Source organism: Aphelocoma coerulescens, chromosome 1A, assembly GCF_041296385.1.
Source record: "Aphelocoma coerulescens isolate FSJ_1873_10779 chromosome 1A, UR_Acoe_1.0, whole genome shotgun sequence".
In the NCBI taxonomy this organism is placed as follows: domain Eukaryota; kingdom Metazoa; phylum Chordata; class Aves; order Passeriformes; family Corvidae; genus Aphelocoma; species Aphelocoma coerulescens.
Genome location: NC_091014.1, coordinates 71,642,310 through 71,655,418, shown reverse-complemented (window position 1 = coordinate 71,655,418; position 13,109 = coordinate 71,642,310).

Genomic DNA, 13,109 nt, shown 5'->3' with positions numbered 1-13,109 from the left:
CTCAGAAAACCAAATATTCAGGAGGCTGTGGAATGCTGAATGTGCAACCTTAATTTGCCCAGTAGGTGTCATCTACAGCATTAGGCAGTGATTACAATTTGAAAAATACAGGCTTTAGAACAAGATAGGTTAGGGTCAACTTCTGCTGACACAGCTGTGTGCTTTCTCCAGTTCCTCAAATGTCTTAAAGACAATGTGTGGCTTTTGAATATCTGTAAGTAATAACCACCGATGACTCTGATTTAAATATAAAATCTGGCAGAATACAAAGATAATAATTAAGAAGAATTCAGGGCTGTTGCAGTTCAGCAAAATGAGAGTGCCAAGGACAAAACTATCATAGGTTTGTATTGCAACTCATCAGTTTTACATCTGAGTAAGAGCCTCCTAGCCTTGTATTGAAACCCAAACATAGTTGTATTCAGTACTACTCAGCAACTTGGTTCTGTACATCAGCATCCTGTTTTGATAGGGGAGGAATTTGGCCTCTGGGAATTAACAAAACCACAGTATTTTGCCACCCTCTGACCTTGGTCAAAATACATATGCATTAGTTTCACTGTCTGTAAAAAAAATAAAGGAGCACCTGGCATTAGAAAAGTTCCCTTTTGTGGGGTTAAATACTGGTAAGTCCTATAAAATGGTTGTTTTCCATTTCCTCATATCCTTTTTTAAAAATCTGGCAGCACCATATGGCATTTGGCTTGTAGGCTGTGTTGCATAACGGGAATGAGAGTCCTGGGAAGTAACAGACCAGAATCCTGTGGTTTGAAATCCTGAGTTCATTGAAGTCAGCTTTGCTCAAAATGTCCCCAGAGGTAGATAGGGGGCTCCCACATAGATTTAGTTCCTAGGTTAGGAGACAACAGGAATTTGCCAGCTGCAGTTGTCAGTACACAGCTGTCTCCAACCCCTTTACTTTCACAAAGAAAAAATACAAGCCACAAGCATCCCTTCAGCTGGTTTGCCTGCCTGTGGACACCCAAGATGATAGTTAAGACCAGACTCCTTCTTTCAGTACTGGTCACATGCTAAATGCCAGGTCTTCCTCTTAGTGCTTTGTAAATTACCATTTCCCATCGACTTATAGCTCCTCTCATTTAGTGAATGAAGAACAAAATGGTGCTCTCTCATGTCAGGGTGCCTTCTTTCTTTAAAGAACAGATAACATCTGTTATCCCAGTGTGGGTCATTTGATGCTGCTTAAGAAAACCCGAAGCTCTGGTTCTGATTGCCATTAGCTCTGCTGGGGGCAGAGTGATGGGGGACAGGGGCTCCTGCTCCCCTTTGCCTTCCTGCCTCCCCAGCAGGCAGTCTGGGCAAAAACAGGAAGGGACTCACCTCCACCCCAGCCTTTCCCTACAAGGCTGCCGATCACGGGGAATGGACGCTACCCAACTAAAGGCACCTGGGTACAAATCCCTAGTGATGAGACCCCAGCTCTGTCCCGCAGTCCTAGAGGAACTGATGAAATCCTCCATCTATGGCAAAACCCCCCAATCTCTGTCCCGAGTGCCAGACTTAACTATGGCATTAAATCAGCTCACATGAATTATTCAGAAGGGTTCATGTTAGAGAAATATATGTTTCAAATTTCCTGACTCTAAGAGGAGTCCTGGAGGTGTCCCCTGCAGTTACTTTGATAACAGTTTCTCTTTACAAATGATAATTGCACGATTCAAGCTTTTGTACAGTGTGGCCTTGTGAACTCTTCTCTCGTATCAAAGAACAATTTTCAGATCATTTCCATAGCAAAAAGAAAGTGATTATGGAGATAATCTGTTGAAAACACACATGCTGGATTTCAGTTTAAAACAACAAAATGCAGTAATGAAAGGAGAAATCAAGTTTTACCTAGCTGACAGTATATAGAGAATAAATTGCCTAAGCATTTTAGTTTACTGAGCTGTTAAGAGTTGAAAATTGGTCCCAAGCTTAGTCTGATTATCAGGACACCTCTATCAACAAGCACCAAAGGGGAAAGGGAATACTTTTCTACCCTGAATCTATGAAGAAACGTAAGAAGATTGAACAATGCCATGAACCGAGGAGGGCCTTTGCAGTTCTTACAAAAAAGCTTCCATAAATGAATATCACTTACATGTGTGCAGATGATCATCTGGGTGTGCTGCAATCCTTGAATGGCATCCATCACAGAATCTCTCAGAGCCGTATAAACTTTAATCCACCCATGAGGAAACTAATAATAGAAAAGCTCACGATATTTTATTTGCGTGATCAATGTGTACTTAGGTAGCAAGTTGGACATTTAATGGGATTGGTTGTACAATCACACATCCCCCCTTTCATTTCCTGACTGGTTTGTATTCCCAGTTGTGGAAAATGTAGGTTTGGCAACACTCACTTTTTGAGAGGCCATGGGGGTGCTGGGATGTGGGGGAAGAAGGTGAAGGAGAGTTACTGCCAGCACCTGGAATTTTTGAAGTGAGAACTCACGTTCAGTCCAAGCTTTACTGGCTTGTAGTGTTCCTGTTCATACCCTCTTCATTTTAACAGGTTTTCAATTACCAAGACAAGTCAGAAGCAAACATGCCCTGTTTTGAGCAGGAACATCTCCATTGAAGTCAAAGGTATGACTGTGAGAAGTGGTAAATCCTGTATTCAATACACATGGCTGGGGTGTGAAAGGTGTTCTGCCTTTCCTGATGGAGCAATGCTCATTTGCACAATCTGAAGAGTTTAATTTTTGTCTTTATCCATGCACATCCTGGAAAGCCATTTCGGTGTGTGGAATGTTGCAAAGGATTCCAGTGTCCTCCAGCATCATCTGAGAGCGATGGAAGATTGTAGTGAGGTGCTACAAATGCTCTCTTTGGTCTTGCTTGAGAAAAGACTGCCTTGAGGGTTGGTGATTTGTACGGTGAACTGGGCTGGAGACAACGAGGAAAAAAGCCCTTTTTCCCCAGTGGGTTGATTGGCACCTAAGAGCTGTCACCAAAAATGTCACTCTGAGGGAAAAGTGTTTTGATTTGGTACATGAGTTCTCATGTTTCTTCCTAACTGATGTCTTTAGTGCTAGGAAAGCTGTGGTAATTGTACACAATAGGACCATAGACCTATTAGCCTGGCTGCTCCTCTCTAGAATAGTTGCCAAAGGAAAAAAAAATTAGCTTACTGAAAAAATTATTTCTGCTGGAACATGATAACAAAAAAATACAAGTGCCTTCTTAAAAGACTAGTTTTGTTGCAGTTCTTCCAGAAATCGTGACATTCTTCTAAAAAGCTGCCTGTGTCCCTCTGAGCCACAGAATTCCGGACTCATCGAGGGTCCAGCTCTGGCTCTGGCAGGCTCTGCAGTGCTCCAGAGCCAGGGAAACAAGCATTGCTGCTTCCCATTCATGGACCTCTGAGATGGTGTCACCTTTCCGCATATGGTGTTGCAATTATTGCCAGGGATAAGGAGGGAATTTTACTGGAACCGGGGGAAGTGACTGATCATTAACACTGACTTTTTTTTGCATGGCCCTGATTTCTCTTGGTGCACTCTTGGTGTGGTAACTTCTCTCCTGCCTTGTCTCTCTAGTCCCCAGAGCATCAGCTCATCACTCACAGGTTAGAGCTTGTGCCTCTTGTTGGGAGTAGCTGGACCTGATCCCTGACCCAAATATTTGGTGGGGCAAAACTGCAGCATGGAAATGTGCTTCTCTGAAACACAGCTTGCTCTGCTGCCTGCTTTCTTTTCTTTTGCTTCAGTCCTTAAAACCAGACTAATTTAAGCTACTGCCAGGCCAGATACTAATGCCAAGATCCTCAAGCCTGATATAAAATCAGGATTTATATATATTTTTTCTTCATTACATGGATTGTATTCCCCAATACTGAGTTGTACTCTCAAGTTATTTCTGAAGTTATTTCTGCACTTCAACCTTTAATTGCCCACAAAAGCAGTTTACAGCCTCTTACTCATCTGTCATGAAAATTGCCCCCTTAATTAGTGGGACAATAAAAAGCAGCTGTAAAATGCACTAAACTGCATCATCTTTAATGTCTGAACTAGATTTCTGCATCAAGTCATGGAAGAGTCTTTGGATGGGTGGATATCTGATACTTCACCCAGGAATTTCTTGATCCAAAGATCTAAAAATAATAATGGCTATAGTAAGGAATTTAGCTTTTCTATTTCAAAAGCATCCAAAGAAACGTGTTCTTCACCATTTCACCTGCCAGTGTCATCTTACTTCTTTTCCCACATATTTCCCACCCCTTCAAAGCTGTGTCCTCTGTCTATTGCCAGTTGCATCCTTCTTCATCTGCAGCCTGTCAGCAGCCTGTGCACACAATCCCACTGGGATTTTGTAGGTATAGGAATGATCTAAGGCTCTCAGGGCTGTTCTGCAGCTGAATAAACTTACCTGAAACTGCAGGAGGTTTGGAGTTGCAGGTAAGTTTCAAATTAAAGCATCTGAGTGAGTGTAATTCCCTAGACTGGGTTTCCTCCACCTCTGAAGCAGAAAGATGATTATGCTTCTCAGAACTAGATTGAGTGTTTATATCTCTAAAACACAACACTTGTTGTGATGAAGGGGAAAAGAAGTTAGGATGATCTTTTTCTTTCCACATCTCCCAGTGCAGCCCCAGCTGATGTCCACTAATGCTAATGTTGTATTTAATAGCTCTGCTGAGAATAGACACAGTATCACATCAGGCTGCATTGCTCTCCACTCTGAGCACATGCACAGAGCTGAGCAAGGCACAGGCCGCTGTCTGTGGCTGCCTTGTTCTATGTTAGGGGCTGTAGAGGGGTCTTGCTTCCCTTCCCCCCTTCCCTCCCAGTACAGGAACTCCTTCATTCTTACTGAGCTACCAAACACCAGCAGCCATGGGCCACCAAATGCTCTCAGTCTCATCTGCATGGAGTAATTAATGCTGCTGCAGAACAACAAACAAGATGTTGAACTATCACAAATGGCTTCCATGCTTTAAGAAGGATTAGCAGGCCTACATTCGATTCTTATTCTCACATTCTATTCAGACGCTTGATTAAATTTTTATTTTCCTGTCTTTGGCTTTTGGCTGATCTCTCAGGCAGTGCTGCAGCAAAAGCCTTCCAGGGTGCAGAGTACATGCTGCCAGCCCAGTAAGTGGCTACAGTGCAAGGACAAAACAAACTTGTTCCATTACAAAATAACTTAAAATTCAGTAAGATAATATCAGTGTCTTACACACCAAAAGAGCTTTTACGAAATAATATAAATGAGAGGATGAAAATGATGAGAGGCTTTGTAGAGCTCTCTCACAAGCCCTGACAGCCAGCCTGGATAAACTCCCCATTCTCCCCATGTCACAATACTACAACTTCTCCATGTAATTACCGCTTGAAAGTTAACAGGACTCTACTCCCATCATGACAGCTGTATTTTCTATAGTCACCATATGTCCTGCATCCATGGCTATCATTGCAGACTTGGCTGTGGAAGCACCATCTTGTAAGACAATTTTTTTGAGGCTGCATTAGAAATCAAGTGATTTCCTTATAGGAAACCTTGTTGTACCATGGCACTGAAGATGATGGATAGTGCAGAGATGGAGAGGTGGTTCTTCCTCCCTGCAGGAGTTGTGAAGGACAACACTAGTAAAGTGCAGGAAAAGATGATTCAACTAAGGAAACTGAAGCTCCGATTAGCATAAAATCACAGAATTGTTTAGCTTGGAAAAGACCTCCAGCTGCTCCACCAGCACTGCCGAGGCACCACTAACCCATGTCCCCAAGTGCCACATCTGCACGTCTTTGAAATACCTCAAAGGGGGCTCTAACAGCCCTGAACAGCCATGACTTGGGGGCAGTGATTTCTCTCTGTCTGGGCAGAGAAAAGCAAGTCTATGCCCTTTCCAGCATAGCAGAAGTCCAAGTGTTTGCCCTGAGCCCCTGAAGGATCTCGTGATCTCCTACAATGCACAGCTCGGTGCTAACAGCTGGTGAACAGGTCAGGATGGTTCAAAGGGAGTCAACTTCATGTTCATCATGAGCTTAAGGCAGCAGGGCCCTGGGGAGACCCTTGTAAGCACTACCAAATCAGGGGAAGCACCCCAGGTTTTAGTTCAGCACTCATTTTCTGCAGTTTTCTTTGAAGATGCACTTCTGTGGCATCACTAGAATTATTATTAGGCCATAACATATGGGATATTGCTTTCTTCTCTTCAAGAAGATTTAGAGTACAATTTATTTTTCTAGGCTGTTAGCTGAGCTCAGTAACAAAGTCTTCCCAACCTTCCCCTTTGGGCTGGCATCGGGTGGCTGTGTCAGCATTGCTGCAGAAAACAACTCATCTGGACCTCTGCTGGCAGCCGAGGAATTGTCCCCATGACCCAGCACTGCCCTGTGCAACCTCACTTTCCAAAATTCAGGAGCACAATAGCCTGTGCTGCATCCCTGGCTCCTTGCAGCTTTGATGGTAGGGAGTCCCACCACCCTGGGGACCCTGCCCTGCTCCCAGCTGGCCCTTGCAATGCTATTTCCAATGAACTAATTACTTGTGTCATTGGTTAAGTGAGCTTTTGACTGTGGAAAGGAATTTGATGACCAGAGAGGTAAAGAAAACCAGGCAAAGCCCCTCACATGAAAGCCCAGCAATCCCCACCTTCATCTGGAGAGAAGGGAGACTCACACAGGCAGAGCCCCACAAGAGTGGGTGCCCAGCCCATGGCTTGGTGTGTCTGGGAGCACAATTTATTTACAAACTTTGTAAACCCTCTCCTGCCTAATATAGAGCCCAAAATGGAAGGCTTGTTCTAGTATTTTGCTATGGAAATAAATGTTTGTGTTACCTGATAGTAATTCATCTTACCAGTATACATAAGGTTGGTGGCATGTGTGCAGGGATTTATTTGCATTTACAGTTGTACAGCACCTAATGGGCACTGGAAATGGGCACTTACTCAGGTCTGCAGTGCTATTAAATTTCAGCATGTGGCTTTGCCACAGCAAAACCTGCTGCTACTATTACATCGTTGGTCTCTGATGTTAAAGGCAAATTTGTGGAGTAAATGCAAATCGGGAAGCTCTGAGTTGAGACCCCTGGAGGCAGTGACATCTGCCTGTCTTTGATAAGAATTTCTGAGCATGAGAGTGAAGTACTTAGTGTGAAATTAAAAGCTTTGATCTGTTTTTGTGTTTCATCATTATTTCATGTTTGAGTCCTTTACATGTGTCTTTCAGTTCTTCATTAGGCTGCAATTTTTAGTTACTACTCTAGCACAGGGCAGAACCTGGCAGCCACCGGGCTGGTCACTGGCACTGCCAGGACTCACTCCCTGGCTCCAGCTTGAGCCCACTTAAATGAAACAGGTCATAGATACACCCAGAGCAACATTGCTTCAAAGAAAGTGACCCTCTGGCCCCAGAACACTGGGTAGCCCTGTTTGAGGCAGCACTGTGGCAGCCCCAAACACCCAGGGTGCACAGCAGAGGTGATGATAGAATCCCAGTATTATTTAGATTGGAAAAGACCTTTACAGTTGAGTCCAGTGACTAACTTAAAAATGCTAAGTCCACCACTACACCATGTCCCCAAGTGCCACATCTACAAGTCTTTTAAATATATTCAGAGATGGTGTCACTTGTTTCCTGGGAGCAAAGCCTGACCCCCACCTAGATGCACTCTGTCTGGGAATTGTAGAGAGCAAGAAGGTTCCCTCTGAGCCTCTTTTTTTCCAGGATGAGCCCCCCCCCCCCAGACCCCTCAGGTGCTCCTGTGTTCCAGGCTCTTCCCTAGCACTGATTCCTTCTCTGGACATGGTGCAGCCCTTCAGTGTCTGTCTTGTCATGAGAGGCCCAGAATCGAACACTGCACCAAGGTGAGGTGAGGCCAAGGTGAGGCCTCAAGAGTGCTCAGCACAGGGGTTGTTCACTGCTCTGGTCCTACTGGACACATTATTCCTGATCCAGGCCAGGTGTCCTTGGCTTCTTGCCCACCTGGGCTTATGCTCAGCTGTTGCCAACCAGCTCTGTGCCAAGCCTGTTCCACCAGATGGCTGATGTTAAATCAAATCTCAACCCAGATGAATTTGTGCAGCCTCCACTTGACTGATTGTGCCTCTCTCCTCCATGCAACACTGGCTGGATGAAGCTCCTGGAGCCCTTCAGCAGAGAGAGAGGGGAAAGGCAGCTGGGGCAGCAGCAACCAGCACAGTCTCCAGCTGAGAGGAGACGTGGGGACAACAGCCATTTTCATCAGCATGAAACCTCCCAGAGCTGAGCAAGGTCAGATGCATGAACCCCCAGATGAAGTGACACGCAACTATGTGGGTGGGATTTGGGATTTTTTGTTTGTTTGTTTGTTTATTTTTTGAAGTTGTGCTGTAATGGAGGGAGGTAAGAAGACTGAAACTCATAGTCAGTGGCTCAGCACATATTTTTTCATGATGCAGTTTCAAACCACTAGAAAATTCCTTAGTTATGCAAGTGCACTTTAAACCATAACATAATATCTACACCAGAATTTAATTTTTCTCAATTCACTGTTTTGTGAATTTATTTCTAATGCTACACCCCTTCTTAATTCTCCTTGGAGTTTTAACTAAGACAGTATTTCCATGGCCAAGAAAAGCAGGAGTGGCCCCAAGATGCAGATGAAGACAATTGGGAAGGTCTCATGTGAAGGGATGCAAAAGCCCATCAGGGTGAAGGATGCATCATTTCTTTTTCAGCAGCTACAGTTTAAATCACAACCCTGGGTTTTCAACAACATGGAGCACATTGGCAGCAGGACCCTCATGTTGGGGAGATATTGTAAAGATCTCCCAAATCCTTTGATACCTTAAAGGTTGCCATGCTTGGCCGCAGATGGAGGAAGGCTTGTTGCAGGCACTTGTCGCTCCAGGCTTGGAGCTTTTGCTCACCTGTATGCAGGGACACAAAGTCACTTTCTGGGCCTGTGTCTCTTGTTCTCCCTGGTGCTGCTGCAACAAAGCACCCCAATTTGGAAAATGAGAGGGAGAAAGGGAATGTAGTATTTAAAGAGATATTGGACTCACTCATTAAATTATTATTTCAAGCGTCCTCCAATGGAAAATAATGAACCTGGTGTCACTGATTTTCAGGGCCTTGGCCACGGTTCTAGCTTGGCACCCTGTGCTCTGCTTAGATTTCCCTTTGTCTCCCTGAGAGGGAGGTAAGCAAAGCATGTGGAGTTCCAGAGTTCAAGGTGTGGGCTAGAGCAGCCTCACTGAGCTGTCATCACAGCAGCACTCCTGCTTAGCAGGGTAACCACACAGTGGGGACAGGGCCACACACCGGCAGTGAAATGGCACTGTTCCCATGTGGAACCAACATAGCACCAGTGCTGGGAAGATTGAAGTTTCCACCTCAGCAACTGAAGAATGTCAACTGCAGCTGGACTGCCAGTCAGCTGTGTTTCTAGCATGAATATTGAGGAGAAAGGTGATTTATTGCAGCATTTTAAGCCCAAAGATGAAATGCAAAAGTGAATTAAAATTTCTGTGGTAACTGCTCAATCAAAGGTTGGAGTGCAGTATTTCTGCTGCATTTAAACAGCAAAGAATCATCTGCAATTTGCCAGTACAAATGCAAACAAGAACTTCAAAGGGCAATAGCATCTTTTGTTTTCTTTCTCCCTGGCTAGAATGTGTTCTAGCAAGCTTGTGTATGCTTTGTAGTTTTTCCTATCAGGAAAATGTAATTTTTGTTTGCTTTTTTAAGGGAGGAAAAAAGTCCCAACTCTTACTTTAATGATCTTCTCCATGGTGAACTTAAAAGTGGCTTACAGCAGGGGAGTCTGGCATTTTCTCTTTGCACCAGTCAGTCACTAGTGATTGATCTCAGAAGCCAGGCTTTGTTTTCTAAGCAAAATAAGCTGCAGTTGGAAAAACTTGATTAAGTAGTTTTATCTGATGTGGCTGTTGCCACTCATTTCAGCATAATGACTTTCTTTCCAACTGCAGATGACATGCAGAACACAGAACAAAAGGTATGTATCAGTTTATAATGCATTCTTCTAAAAGTTTAAGTGATCCTAATAGGCCATCAAACTACTAGACAGCTGGCTGGCATGTGGAATAAACTCCTGATATAGCTGCTGTAGTTTCTGTTGCTATCCTTACACAGAGGTCTGCCATGAGAGAAGCCACTTGCCGGGCTGATGTTATTGTGAAATCATCTTGCAACATCTTCCAAAAATTGCTGCTGTGATTGTAAACAAAATACTAAAAAAAAAATTGAGAGGTCTTGACTTTGCTTCCTGACTTCTGAGCATTGAGGTCCTAGTGGCTTCTCCCTCTAAAGAGTATGAAACCTCAAAACATCTGAGATCTTGACACAAAAATTGCTCATTCTGGCATTGCTCTGTGTTACTTCCCAACAGACAGAAGTGTTCTTTTTCCTCTCATTTCTGAGGGACAAGAGACAGTAACGAGGAAGAATAGGTGAAATTACATTTGAAGAGGTGCAAAATACAAAACTGACAGGCTTGGAGACAACACACCATTTAAATGGCTATTTGCAGAGCATATCCTCTGCAAGATGCCATGTGAAAAGGTCCTGTGCACAGGAAACAGTCTGTCATGGTAAAATAAAGAGCCCTGAAGTTGTGAAGTCTGGCATAGCTGCAAAGATAACTTTCACTTGGGAGCCCTGCAGCTCCCAATTCTTTTCAAAAACAATGTCCGTGCCACAGTAAGGAACACGGAGGCTACCATGGCTCCTGCAAATCTCCACCAAAACCTCAATTTAAATTACTATCAAAGATTAAAGGTTACACTCTCTTGCAACTGCATTAATTATTAAGGCAACATGCAGAGCTCTGTAAATAGCTCCTGTGTGTTAGCACAGCACTGAGTTTAAAGATTAGGGTGGTGGCAGACAGATGATGATGATGATGATGATGATGATGATGATGATGATGATGATCATTTGGTGGATTTTCTGGCATGGAGGAGAGGTGTCTTCTAATACTGGAAGCAATATTAGGAAAAATCAGCCTGCCTTCCATGTAGCAGGGGCTGGGAGGGAGGAGGGAGCTGCTGAACTGTAGGGGAAGCAGGAGTGCAGTGCTGAGTTCCTCTCCCCATTGCAGCCTGAAATTAAAATGGTGATACTGCCAGGAGGTGAAGACAAGGCAACACACTCCCAGACAAAAAAATACCCTTTCCCCTACCCCTGACAAGAAAACCCCACCCCTGTTTCTGCTCTGCATAAGCCACTGTGGCAGGCTTTATGTAGCTGTGACAGTGTTTTGCTTTAATTTGATTAATTTTATTGGGAAGAAGTTCCATCCCTTCCACCAGCCAGAAACCAGCCAACCCCTGTGCGGGCCGTCTCTCCTTGTTTCGTTTTTCTTTTTAGTTATAAAGTGATTTATAAATTACTTTACAAAATAGGGTCACCACACATTTGAAGAACACCTGAGAGTGCAGGTATGAAAGCAAAGCCCAGGGGTCTGGCAGACTGGCAATTATTCCAAGAGGTGGGAAGCTAAGCAAGGGACTGGACAGGGTGCCTCTGCCTGGGAGACACAGCGGCCTCAAGGAAGAGGCCACCTTCCTGGTAGAAAGCAAGCAGAAAGTACTGTATTCATTCTTGCAGCTTAAGTTTGAAAATTGAACACGGTGGAGAAATCGGCAGCAGTCTCTTCCGCCCCCTCCACCCCAGAGAGAGTCTGGCCAGGGAGGGGGTCCCTCAACGGGCCCTGGGCAGGCCATGCTGTGGCCCTCGGTAGCAGTGACCACCATGACAATGCCAGGAAATTGTCAGTCAAGTTTAATGCATCATAAAGAAGTATAACTACATTGGCATATTTAAGACAAACACTTTTTTTTTCTATGCACACTATCCACTGGACAGTCCCCTTTTCAAAATAACTACTTTTAACAGTTGAAGACAGTTCTTCAGAAATTCTTCACATATTCAACCTTCCACACTTTTCCTTTTTTTTTAAATTTGTCTGAGAAGGAAAAAAAAAATCATTAAACCTAAAAACATTTACATTGCAAGCCACTCAGAATGCATAATTGGCATACATTAACCAATGTATAACAACTGTGTTTTACTTAGTTCACTTTGTTCATCAATAAAAGAATATAAAAATCTTGTTCAATCGAGTGTTGTGTATTAAAATAGATTTGTATAGTACCGCACAGTTTCTCCCGGAGTTGTGAAAATGGTTGAAGGGACTATGTGCTGCCTAGTGATGGGCAACAGAAACAGCCAGTCCCTCATGTGTTTATTTTTTTAATTAAAAACAAAAAAAGCTATTCGGCACCATGTGATATGCTGATATGAGAGACTAGCCTGTGTCCTGCTCTGGTCGCTTTCCATAAGTACCTGTTGTGCTAATTGATGGGAAACTTAAAAAGACAGAGACAATGGCACTGGGGAATGTCAGTTGAGAAAACCGAGGTGTCCATCACCACCTTTCCAGGGGCCCTGGGGGCCAGGCAGGACCTTGCAGAATCAGGAAGACCAGCTAGTGAAACAAGCAGGTGAACTGGGATTTTCTCAGGCTAATGCTAAACACTTCCCAAATATGCTAAAATCCAAAAAAAATGTTAAAAGGGAAGCAAATTTCCAGAAACAAAATCCCCCCAAACCCTTTTAATTTTCCATGCCCTGTCCCTCCCCCAGAAGTCTTAAGTTCGAGTCTCCAGTTTGAGAAACAACCCCTTGAGGCAGTTTTTTTTCCTGTACCATTTCAGCAGATATTTCTACAAGAAAAAAAAAAAAAAAGAAAAAGAATTTTAAATCATGTTACATATCTTTAACAATAAAAATGCAGTACAAAAAATGTAAAGTTATCTTTTTGGCATATTATCTGTACTGACAAGAAAAAAAACCCAGAATATTTATTTGCTTTTTTCTTTAAAAAAGAATCCAAAATGAAAAAAAAAGAAAGAAAACCACAAAATAATCTCTTTAAATAATGAAACCCAAACTTTCAAAGATATCCACTGTTATGGTTTATGCTAAACCTTGCACAAAAATTCCATGAGAAAAATACACTGATAGCAAAATAAGTAAAAAGGACCTGCAAAAGGAGTTTTACCGTTGTATTTTTTAAATACTTCAGAACGCATATACAGAAGCATCAGCATGAAAATACTTCAATATTTTACTAGAAATGCTAACTTCATACAGT